This window comes from Chiloscyllium punctatum, chromosome 31 (assembly GCF_047496795.1).
Source record: "Chiloscyllium punctatum isolate Juve2018m chromosome 31, sChiPun1.3, whole genome shotgun sequence".
NCBI lineage: Eukaryota > Metazoa > Chordata > Chondrichthyes > Orectolobiformes > Hemiscylliidae > Chiloscyllium > Chiloscyllium punctatum.
Genome location: NC_092769.1, coordinates 60,268,297 through 60,279,490, shown reverse-complemented (window position 1 = coordinate 60,279,490; position 11,194 = coordinate 60,268,297). Strand labels below are relative to the sequence as shown.

The 11,194-nt window shown below is 44.0% G+C and overlaps 1 protein-coding gene across 6 annotated transcripts in view; it reads left to right on the top strand.

Annotated features, from left to right (window-relative positions):
• The first annotated feature begins 5,213 nt into the window (after positions 1-5,213).
• LOC140456974 (uncharacterized) overlaps positions 5,214-11,194 on the top strand; it is a 47,920-nt gene continuing 41,939 nt past the window's right edge. For 5 of the 6 annotated variants that reach the window (XR_011953290.1, XR_011953289.1, XM_072550842.1 and 2 more), the window contains exons 1-2: positions 5,214-5,309; positions 9,064-9,165. The gene's annotated coding sequence lies outside the window, so the exon portion shown is untranslated. Of the gene's footprint in view, positions 5,310-9,063; positions 9,166-10,655; positions 10,751-11,194 lie in introns of those variants that run through there. The other variant, XM_072550845.1, reaches the window with a different exon arrangement.

The following is an 11,194-nucleotide window of genomic DNA, read 5'->3' as shown; positions in this document are numbered from 1 at the left end:
CTTTTCCTTCCCCCCTCCCCCTCTCCTTCCCCCTCCTCCTCCTTTTCCTTCCCCCTCTCCCCTCCTTTTCCTTCCCCTCCCCCTCCTTTTCCTTCCCTCTCCCCCTCCTTTTCCTTCCCCACTCCCCTCTCCTTTTCCTTCCCCCCACTCCTCTTGTTCCCCCTCCCCCTCCTTTTCATTCCCCACACCCCTCTCCTTCCCCGTCCCCCTCTCCTTCCCCCTTCCCCTCTCCTTCCCCCTCCTTTTCCTTCCCCCACCCCCCTCCTTCTCCTTCCCCCCTCCTTTTCCTTCTCCCCCTTTCCTTTCTCCCTCCCTTCCCTTTCCTTTCTCCCCTCTTCCCTTTCCTTTCCCCCCCTTTCCTTTCCTTTCTCCTCCCCTTTCCTTTCCTTCCCCCTCCCCTTTTCTCTTTCTATATCTCCCTTTCCCTTTCCCTTCCCCTCCCTCCGTCTTTCCTCCTCTATCCCTCCTCCCACTCCCCATCCCATACTCCTCCCCCCATCCCCATCCCTCCCTTCCTATTCCCCTCTTCCCTCTCCACTCTCGCCTTCTCCCTCCCTCCCTCCTCCCCTCCACAAACTATCCCCATCCAACTCCATACAAACGGGGAGAGGGAAGGAGGGATTTGATGTGCGCAGCTTCAACAGAAAGTTGATCTTTATCAGTTTTCTCCCAGCTATGTAACCAGACATTTTGGTGTTTACAAACATCATCTGACACAGGCCCCAATAACATGGCTTAGACACAGAATAACAGGAGCATCAGAAAAGCAATTCCTGCAGATTGTTAGGAACTGACTAATGGTTAACCAGGAAATCCCTTTCCACACACTGTGCAGATGGCTGTCTTTACCCAGAGTGAATATGTTGATGTACAGTAATAAAGTGATTATTTCCAAAACCTACACTACAGATACACAATTGTCATTAACATTGAAGAGGTAGGACTGATTAATTAAACTGCATTTATTTCAATGCAAGAGCCTAACAGGCAAGGCAGATGAACTCGGCATGGTTGGGAACGTGGGACTGGGATATCACAGTGAGTACAGAGATGTAGCTCAGGGATGGACAGGACTGGCCGCTTATTGTTCCAAATTATTGATGCTATAGGAAGGATAGAAGGGGGAGAGGAGCAAGAGAAGAGAGATGTGGCATTTTTGATTAGGGATAACATTGTTGCAGCATTGATGGGCGGCACGGTGGCACAGTGGTTAGCACTGTTGCCTCACAGCGCCAGAGATCCAGGTTCAATTCCTGCCTCAGGCGGCTAACTGTGTGGAGTTTGCACGTTCTCCCTGTGTCTGCGTGGGTTTCCTCCGGGTGCTCCGGTTTCCTCCCACAGTCCAAAGATGTGCAGGTCAGGTGAATTGGCCATGCTAAATTGCACCTAGTGTTAGGTAAGGGGTAAATGTAGGGGTATGGGCGGGTTGCGCTTCGGCGGGGCGGTGTGGACTTGTTGGGCCGAAGGTCCTGTTTCCACACTGTAAGTAATCTAATTGTTGTTTATGGGATTGAGGGTGATTTAGTGGTTTTGATCAGAAATTAGCTAGCTGAAGGACAACCAAGATGGTGGTTGATGGGAAATGTTCATCCTGGAGTTCAGTTACTAGTGGTGTACTGCAAGGATCTATTTTAGGGCCACTGCTGTTTGTCATTTTGATAAATGACTTGGATGAGCGCATGGAAGGATGTGTTAGTCAATTTGCAAATTGTTGTGGCTAGTGCTGAAGGAAGTTGCAGGTTACACAGGGACATAGATAAGCTGCAGAGCAGGGCTGAGAGGTGGAAAATGCAGTTTAATACACACAAGTGTGAGGTGATTTACTTTGGAAGGAGCAACAGGAATACAGAGTACTGGGCAAATGGTAAGATTCTTGGCAGTGTGTCGGTGAACAGAGAGATCTCAGTATCCATGTTCATGGATCCCTGAAAGTTACCACCAGGTTGATAGGGTTATGAAGAAAGCGTATGTTGTGTAGCTTTTATTGGTAGAGGGATTGAGTTTCGGAACCATGCTGCAGCTGTACAAAAATCTGGTGTGGCTGTACTTGCAGTATTGTATACAGTTCTAGTCGCTGCATTACAGGAAGGATGTGGAAACATTGGAAAGAATGCAGAGGAGATTTACCAGCATGTTGCCTGAAATGGAGGGAATGCCTTGTGAGGAAAGGTTGAGGGTCTTCTCTCTATTTTTGCTAGAGAGAAGATGGTTAAGAGGTGACTTAATAGAGACATACAAGATGATCAGAGGATTATGTAGGGTGAACAGTGAGAGTCTTTTTCCTCAGATGGTGTTGGCTAGCATGAGGGAACAGAGCTTTGAATTGAGGGTTGATAGATATAGGACAGATGACAGATGTTCTTTACGCCGAGTTGTGTGGGTGTAGAATGCCCTGCCTGCAACAGTAGTAGAATACCAACTTTAAGGGCACTTAAATGGTCACTGGATAAACATACGGATAATAATGGAATAGTGCTGATTAGATGGACTTCAGATTGGTTTCACAGGTTGGCGCAACATTGAGGGCTGAAGGGCCTGTACTATGCTGTAATGTTCTATGTTCGGCAGGATATTCCTGGGAATATGTCCAGGGAAGTTATTTGGATGGAACTAATAAGAAATGGATAATCAGCTTCTTGGACTATAGAGCCCTCCCCCCCCCCCCGCCCCCCCTCCCCAATTCATCAGTGGGAAACTGAGAAACAAATTTGGAAGGAGATCTCAGTTATTTGTAAGAATAATAAGCTGGTTTGGCTAGGGGATTTGAACTTTCAAAACATAGACTGGGACTGCCATAGTGAAAAAGGCTTGGAGGTAGAGGAATTTAAGTGTGTACAAGAAAACGTGCTGATTAAATATGTGGATGTATCTACTAGAGAAGGTGTAAAGCTTAACCTACTGTTGGGAAATAAGACAGGGCAGGTGCCTGAGTTGTCAGTGGGGGAGCACTTTGGGGCCAGCAACCATAATTCTATTAGCTTTAAAATAGTGATGCAAAAAGATGGACTGGATCCTAAAAGTTAAACTACTAAATTGGAACATGTGAAAATCAAAGCTGTATTCCTATGTGCTTGAGCAAATATTATCTGCCCCATATGTGGCAGTGCTTGTGGATCCAGCCTTGAACTATTTAATAGCCTCAGGACACACAAGACTGAAGCGGAAGGGAGTCATCCTCAATCCTCCCCATCTGCTCATGAAGAAGAATATGGTTTTACAAGAGGTATCGTCCAGGATAGACATTCAGACCACATTATTCTGGACATTGTGAATATATTTATTGTGAAACTATAAATGACTATGTCCTGCATATTCCCTCTTTATCTAAGTTTGGAATGCTAATCCATCAGATTATCTCCTTGCTTTCACCCAACACCTTCTTCCCTGAAGATGCTTCTCGAGTTCACTGTCACAGTCACCTAATCCAGGTATCAATCTAGTAAACTTCCTCTGAATCACTCCAATAAATGTACACACTTCCTCGACAAAGATAAAAACAGTATTTGCGATGTGAATCTTACCAATTTCCTGCACAAATGAAGCATAACATCTTAACATTTATGTTCAGTTCCTGGATTAATAAAGGATAGTAGCCCATTGGGTCCCTTGATTATGGCCCCTCTGTCACCGGTGCTTTCAATCCCTCCAAGCTTCACAATTCTGCAGCCATTCTCCATTTAAAAGTAATGTTCTGCTCTTATTTATTCTTCATGCCAATGTGAATGACTTTACATTTTCCTACATTATACTCCATCTGCATTATTTTTTCTATTCACAAAATTCATCCGCGTGGGTCCATAAACTCCTTATGTCTTCATCATAACATATTTATGGGGGAAGCAACAGCCTAGCAGTATTATTGCTAGATGCTAATCCAGAGACCCAGATAATGTTCTGGGGACCTGGATGTAAATCCCGCCACAGCAGACGGTTAAATTTGGATTCAATAAATACCTGGAATCAAGAATCTGATGATGACCATGAATTACAGATTGTTGGAAAAACACATCTGGTTCACTAATGTCCTTTAGGGACAGAAACTGCCACCCTTACCTGGTTTGGCCTACATGTAACTCCAGACCCGTAGCAATGTGGTTGTGTCTTAACTGGCCTCTAGGCAATTAGGGATGGGCAGACACTGTCACCCTCATCTCATGAATGTATAAAAAATATTTTCTACCCATCGTTAGCTACCATGCCTGCAATTCTCTTGTTTAAGTGATTCATATACATTTTTAAAGGTTCGCTCGTGTATTAGACCAATCACTTACAAGACAGGCAAGACACAGGGGGGAAATAAAGCATCTTTTCCAGTCCTCTCTGCTTATGGGTGGAAACCAAAAGAATCGACAGGTTAAAAAAAAAGGAAATTAAACAAGCATTTAAGGCAAATAATCTTGCAGAGCTTTGGGAAGGGAGCAGGGGAATTTAATTTTTGTAATACCCTGCTCATAATATGATCCAGGGATTAATTAGGTATATTTGTGCTTTTCCCTTGCCTTTCCTTCCACAGGTGAGGTGCCCAGACCTGGACAACATCCTGCGCCAGCTGTTAAATCTCTTGAGTTTTTGCGGTGACACTAATCCCGGAAATTTTTCGCATACACCCTTTTATCTTGCACGGTGAAAGGCCGATGATATTGAGGAGTTAAAGAATGGGGAGTGACTTTATTTGATATTGCTTGATACCTGTTTGAAATTGACGATCTGGAAATGCTTCCATTAAATGTGCTGCAGAAACAGTGAGAGAAAGCAACCCCTTCTCTCCCGTCAGTCCAGGACAATGTTCTGGCTCCAGTTTCGCCTCCTCATTCACGATTTAGAGATGCCGGTGTCGGACTGGGGTATACGAAGTTAAAAAGCACACACCACCAGGTTATAGTCCAACAGGCTTACTTGGAAGCATTAGCTTTCTGTGCACAGCTCGTTCACCAAGATACTCCACAACTACCTGCGCTGTCAAAGCTAGTGCTTCCAAGTTAACCTGTTGGACTATAGCCTGGCATTGTGTGATGTTTAACTCCTCATTCACGGATTGGTTGGAGAACTAATCCCGCCCCTCGCACCCCTCGATAGGTTAAGACTTTAGCCCGCCCAATATCTCTGATTGGGCATTTGTCACCACATGTTTACTCTGATTGGATGGCTGGCGGCTACTATCACGCCTTCTGCTTCCTATTTGCCCTGAGGCGTTGTCAATCATGCGGGCAGAAGAGCGATGCATGCGTACAGTTGGTTGGGATATTTGAATATGCGCGTGCCGGGAGTGACGGTTGGAAGTGAATGTTTGTTTATCACATCCACGGGCGGTAGGTAAAGGTTAAAACGGCCAGTGCTCGGAGAAACATTCTGAAAAGAAGAATTCACGATTGCGAAGTTTAGGTCGCAATGCTCAAATCGGGTGTTCCAGTGCCGCAGAGAGCCTCAGGCCTCTTCCTGCCACAGGCCCCCGTTGAAGGCCAGTAGTATTTGTTTTGGTCGGGTGGGAGGGTCTGTAGGCGCCGTTAGCGCGGTGATGTCACCGGGAGTGGGCGGAGCCGTGTGTAGTCTCTCCATTCACCTCCTCCCCTTAAATGTGAGCCAATGACTCCATCTGGGGCCCTACTGGTTTGTTTGGTTTCTCCCCGTCGGAGGGCGGGCTTACGAAGGGCAATATGAAGGGGAGATGCAGCTGGTTTAGATTTAAAAAAGCAGCAATCCCACCAGAATCTAACCACTGTAGACCCCCCTGAAAACTTAACAGGCCTTTCAGCAGCTGGATGTCTGACTGAATTCTTCCTGCGCATGTGACTGCACCATTGGTTGGGCAACTCAGATGGGTAACTGAGTATCCCTGTCATTATCCTGATATTTCCTCAGGACGTCAATAGTGTCTCTGCTGGCCGGATAAATTCTAACTGAATGGACAGAACATCCATATCATTTCTCTTTCGGTCTAGGTTAACTGGAGGAAAGACGAACAGGAGTAGGCCATCTGGCTCACCTAGCCTGCTCTGCCATTCAATATCAGCCTGGCTAATCTTTTCATGAACAGGTCTATCTTTGCCTCAAAAACATTCAAAGAGATAGCGTCAACTGCTTCTCTGAGCAGTGAATTCCACAGCTGCTAATGAGCTCTTAAAGCTCTTTCTGCAGTCGGTTCCTTTGTACACTTTTACTCAGGCTGTGTAACTCAGTTGTTTCTACAGTCCACTGGAAGACCATATGTAATCAGAACATTTGGCCCCTCGAGCCAGTCACATCATTCAATAGGATTGTGGCTGATCAAATATTCCTCATGTTGTCTTTCCAGCATTTTCGTAGAACCTTTGTTTCCCCTACTGATCAAGAATCTATCTGTCTCAGCCTTAAAGGTACAAACAGACTTTTCCCCCACAGCTCTATGGCAAAGAGTTCCAACAAGGAGAAATTCCTTCTCCACTCAATTTTGATATCTCTTCATTCTGAGATTATACTTTCTAGTCTTATATTCTTGCGTGAATGGGAATATCCTCTCACACCCTGTCTAGACAATTCAAAATCTGATTTGCTTCAATGAGATCTATCATTGTTCTAAACTCTAGTGTGTCATGTTTTGTTCACTTAATCACTGGTTAAAGTTCTCTCCATAGTCAGTACACTGTGAGAGAACTTTTGCTGAATTTTAAAATCATTTTTGTTTTGAAACTGAGGTCAGTGGTGGACCTCTGGATTGTGAGCAGCAGCTTGTTTTGATAAGAGTAAACCAGCTGGTGTTTGTTGTTAAGGCTCGAGCCTGAATGTTAATTGCAGGTTGTTTCTTGTCTAAAGAACTCTGTAGACTCTTAACTCTTAATGAGGTTAGTGTCTGGGAGAGGATGTGATCAAACAGAAGCAAGCTGGAGATTTTTGATACTATTTTTGATCTTTGGTTTTTTGAGAGAAGAATTTTGTCTATTGATGCGACAGTCTGAGGATTTGTCAACCTTTGTGTCTGTGAAATAATGCATCATGGAAACTACTGAAGTATTCTGGCCAGTTTTGTAATTTTTTAAAATTTTTCTAATTTATCCCTTTAAACCTCAAGAAGATATTAGTACGCTTCCTTCATTGCTCAGACCATCGAGTGTAGGCATTGGGACATTATATTGAGGTAGTACAGGATGTTGATGAGGCCTGTTCTGGTGTGCTGTGTCCAGTTCTGGTTGCCCTGCTACAGGAAGAATGCCATTAAATTGGAGAGGGTTCAGCAGAGATTTACCAAGATGTTGCCAGGAATGGAAGGTTTGAATTTACAGTAGCGCCTCGACTTACGAACTTAATCCGTTCCGGGACCCGGTTCGCGAACCAAAAAGTTCACGAACTGAATCAATTTTCCCATTATTCAGATATTCAAAGCGTGCGTAGCAAAGCAGAACAATGACAATGAAACCACTGGCTTTTTGCATTTGTACCTTCATTCGTACCTTGAATTTCATACATACGTTGAAGTAAAGTTTTACGTACAATCCTGTTCGTAAACCGATTTATTCGTGAACGGGGTCATTTGTATGTCGAGGCGCTACTGTATAAGGATAGGCTGGAAAGGCTAGGTCTTTTTTCACTGGAGTGTAGTAGGTTGAAAGTTGACCGTATGGAGGTTTGTAAAATCGTAAGGGGTATAGATAAGGTAAATGGCAGGTGGTGGGTGATTTCAAGATGAGGAATGTATTTCTAACGTGAGAGGAGAAAGATTTTAAAAAGATGAGGGACATTTCTTTTTCACAGAGAGGGAGTGGTTCGTGTGTGGATTGAATTTTCAGAGGGAAGTGGTGGAGGCAGTTACAACGTTTAAAAGACATTTAGATAAGTACATGAATGAGATATGTTTCAAGGGATATGGGCCAAGCAGACACTGGTGGGATTAGTATAGTTTGACATTATGGTCAGCATGAAGTGGTTGCATCAAGGGGTTTGTTCCATGCTAAATTACTCAATGACTGTTTGTCTGTCTTTGGTATGAATAGGGCTGAAAACAAGTGATTGAATTCAATCATTGCAGTGATCCTAGAATACCTACAGTGTGGAAAAAGGCTATTCAGCCCATCTAGTCTACAATGATCCTAGGAAGAGCATCGCACCCAGCCTCACCCTGTTACTGTAACCCTGTATTTCTCATGGTTAATCCACCCACCCTGAAAAATCCTGGACACAATGGGGCAATTAGTTTGGGTAACTCATCGAATCAGCACATCTTTGAACTGTGGGAGGAAACCGGAGCACCTGGAAGAGGCTTGTGCGGTCACCAGGAGAACATGCAAACTCCTCACCGACAGTCACCCATGGGAGGACTCTAACCCAGATCCCTGGGACTGTGAGGCAGCAGTGCTACCCACTGAGCCACATTTGCTGAGGAGTATGTGCAGTATGGTGTTGGGAGGCACTTGTGTATGTGCGATTGATTGAAAAGTGGCCACTTACAAAACTGTTTCACTGAACTGGTTGCCAATTGGGAGGAGACTTTGAGAGCAGACTAGGGAGTGACAGGGAGAAAATTGAGCAGTGTGGGCCCTTCGGATGTTGGGGTTATTGTCAGTTCACCACTTCTCTCACCCCCCCCCCCCCCCCCACTCCCCAAGTTCCTTCCTTCCCCTTTGCCCATCCGTTACTGAGCCCCCCCCCCCCCATTCCTCACATCCCCTCCTGTCCCTTACTCCCCCTGGACTGAGGACACAGCCTTACAGTGAAGGGAATACCCTTTTAGACCTGAGCTGAGGAGGAGTTTCTTCAGTCAGAAGGTGGTGAATCTGTGGAATGCTTTGCCGCAGAAGACTGTGAAGGCCTAGTCTTTGAGTGTATTTGATTTGTAAGGGGATCAAGGGTTAAAGGGAGAAGGCAGGAGAATGGGCTTGAGAAACAAATCAGCCATGATCGAATGGTGGAGCAGACTCAATGCTCAGAGTGGCCTATTTCTGCTGCGATATTTTAGTCTTATTTGGCTCATTGAGCTCATGGTTGATCTGATTCTGACCTCAATTCCACTTTCCTTTCAATTCCTTGTAACCCTATCTCTGCTGCATTTCTAACCTCACTGGAACTTCTGATTTCTGTCATCTCCTTTTCCAGGAATTTATAAGATTTGAAGGCAGCAAGAATTTCTTTGCTTCTGATATCTTTCCAGCTCCAGGCTCCAGCAGGATATTTGAAAACAGTGGGACTCTTTGGCAGGTGAGTATTTTTGAGCATTCATCTACAATTTCAATCTTGTTGTGCATTGTTGTGCTTCCATAGTCCTGGGGCTGATGTGGCACCTTTCCTGTGGATCTGAATCTGTATCCCATCTAGTGCTCTCTTATACCTCTCCACATCATCTCTCTGTCTCTAATTCCAGGATTATTTGAACCTTTATTAGTATTTTGTTGTTATTTCTGCTGACTGTGTGCAAATGAGGTTTCCATTGCTGCCCATCTCCCAGTATACGTTGTGATTTCCCAGCTTTATCTTCCCATGGGCAGGAATTGTTTGTCCTGCACTGGAGATCATTTCTTTTTCTGAGCTAATATTGACCATCACTTTTTATGACACAAGGATAGCAGCCCAAAGCAAACCAGCCTCACTAACACTGGATTCACAACACAGTGAAATTAAAACATTGAATGACCCTCCACATTGCCCAAACATTCTTAACTAGACTTTATAAGTAACAGATCTTGGACACTGAGTTTATAGAAAGAAGAAATAATAACTTGAGCAAAACAAATATAAGCAACTAATCTCATCAATATCTGTGATTTAAATACATTTTTTTCTTCATTCATAACCTCCACTCTCTCACTGACTCACAGACACGTAGGGATAGATGAAACAGAAATTGAAATTAATGTAAATTGTCAGTTCAAGTAAATACTTGTCAACAATGGATGCTAAGCCTTTGTGCAATTCTTGGATAATGAGATTTTCACAGGCACGTAAACTTTATCTAATTTCTAAGTCAGCAGTCAATGGAAACAGTTTCAGCAAACTCCTATAAATATTTACTTTGATCTATATACTTTGTTCTTGCTTTTCTCAGAACATTGAAAAATTTGAGAGCTGGGTAGAAAACGAGAGAGGGAGCAGCCAGTTCAGAAGCTTCCAAACTCACTCTGCACCTTCTTGACCTTCTTGAACCCTTGCAGTCTGTGTTGCAAAGCTGCACCCATATTGCTGTTCACTAAGGAGTTACAGAATTTTCATCCAGTAGTGAAAATGTAGTGCAGATATTTGTGTCAGTTACAATCATTTTGTTTTTATATCCCACCTTTAACACAATAGAAACATAGATAATAGGAACAGGAGTACACTGTTGTGGCATTCGATCTTGCTCTTCTATTCAGTATGATCATGGCTGATCATTCTACTCAATAGCTTGTTCCCTTTAGAGTATATCCTTCGATCCCTTTAGCCCTCAGAACTATATCTATCTTCAATTTGGAAACATTCAGTGTTTGGGCCTAAATTGCTTTGTGTGGCAGCGAGTTCTGCAGACCACCAGACTCTGAGAAAATAAATATTTCCTCATCTCAGTCCTAAATGGCCTACCCCATATCCTTAACCTTTGACTACCCATTCATTAGAAGATCCTTCCTGTATTTACCTTGTTAGTCCTGTCAGAATGTTTTTGGGTTTCTGTGAGATTCTCTTTCCTTCCAACTCCAGTGGGTTTCATCCTAACCAATTTGTTTTGTCCTTATCCATCAATGCTGCCAACCCAGCAATCAGTCTGGTAAACCTTTGTTGTACACCCTCCATTAAGCAGAACATTCTTCGTCAGGTAAGATTTCAAAACCTGCACACAATGTGGAATCACCAAGACTGTACAATTGCAACAAGACATCCCTGCTTCTCGCCAATACACCGTTTGCCACCTTCACCTCCTGCTACACCTGCGTGCTTATTTTCAGCGACTTGTGGACAAGGACACTAAATCTTATTTCACCTCCTCCTTTTCCAGCCTCTCGCCATTCAGAAATTAATCTGCCTTCCTGTTTTTGTGATCAAACTGGATAACCTCCCATTTATCTACATTATCCTTCATCTGGTGTCAGCTTCTTGAATGTTGTTGGAGCTGCACCCATCCAGGCAAGTGGGCAGTATTCCGTTACATGCCTAACCCCCAGGATGTTGGTAGTGGAGGATTCCGTGATGGTAACACAGTTGAATGCCAAAGGGCAGTGGTTAGATTGTCTCATTGGTGGTGGTCATAGCTTGGTATTTG